We start from the raw sequence: 1199 nt of genomic DNA on the forward strand, positions 1-1199 counted from the left end.
AATGGTTGTACAAGTTGTGTTTATTCCATGTGATTTACAAGGATATAAATAATGACCAAAACGTACAAAATCTGTGTGCTGGAAGCCCAAGCCTATGTACATGAATTAGTCAGCAGTGATGTCATCACCCTGTCCCAGCCCTCCCCAATACAATCTCTAGAACCATAGATTTTATTTTCAACTCTGACCTTTTCATTTTGGTACCTTGTCACCAGTGCGATGTGTGGCAAATATTTGATTCCTTTATTTTTGTAAATGTTTTACTACATTACATGTATGAACAATGAGCTGGCAAAATATCTATGTACATTTAGAGAGGACTATGTATTCATCCAAAGAATACAGGAATACTGTGGTAAAATATCTGCTTGGAGTTATGAGTCTAGAGCCCCATGAGAAACAGATTGGTGTGTTGACCGGACACACCAATACTTATAATAGCTATTATTATTCATAATAAGGAGAGGAGCCATCTGAAACATTCACTCTCAGTATAGAACTATTATGCTATTTTTTAAAGGATGGCAATCATTCTCAAGCCCGGATTTTTTAATTTCAGCATATCATATAAAAATAATGTAACATTAAGACAAGAGTAGACAAGAATTGCACAAGAATAATCATAAGGTAATCTCATATGAAACATTTTAAACGTCCGGCATTAATATGAATATTTCTTTCATTGGGATGGATGGTGTTTTGCTCAGGTAGGCGGAGCCATCCTTTGTGATGCCACTTGGCACAGGGCTCACCTGTTGCATGGTGGTCCGGCACGGCCAATTCTATCCACATTATTGTATTATTGACCGTTAAACAAAACTTAAACAAGTGGAAAAGAGCCAACCAGAAGTCCCCATTCAAATACACACAGTTGTCCGTTACAGTCCAGACCGTGGGTGACCGTGGTATAGAGTTCAAAGGTCAAGGTCCAATTGAATGCAGAACAGGGGCTAGAGTTGTGGCTGCTTCAATGAAAGTCTACATTCACATATCTGACTGCCATCTGTTACTAAGCAGTCCCTTAACTGTGTGTGTGTGTACAGATAGTCCATGGGTCCAATGTTTGTGGTTTGTGGGAAGATGTCCTCGTTTTGTAATCAACCTTAAACACCAAGTTCGTTAGAGAGTGTCCATGTTTGTAGTCCTTTGACACAGAGACAGAAGGGTCCACATTTGTAGTCCTTTTTGCATTGTGTGTG

Source organism: Oncorhynchus gorbuscha, linkage group LG14 (assembly GCF_021184085.1).
Source record: "Oncorhynchus gorbuscha isolate QuinsamMale2020 ecotype Even-year linkage group LG14, OgorEven_v1.0, whole genome shotgun sequence".
In the NCBI taxonomy this organism is placed as follows: Eukaryota; Metazoa; Chordata; class Actinopteri; order Salmoniformes; family Salmonidae; genus Oncorhynchus; species Oncorhynchus gorbuscha.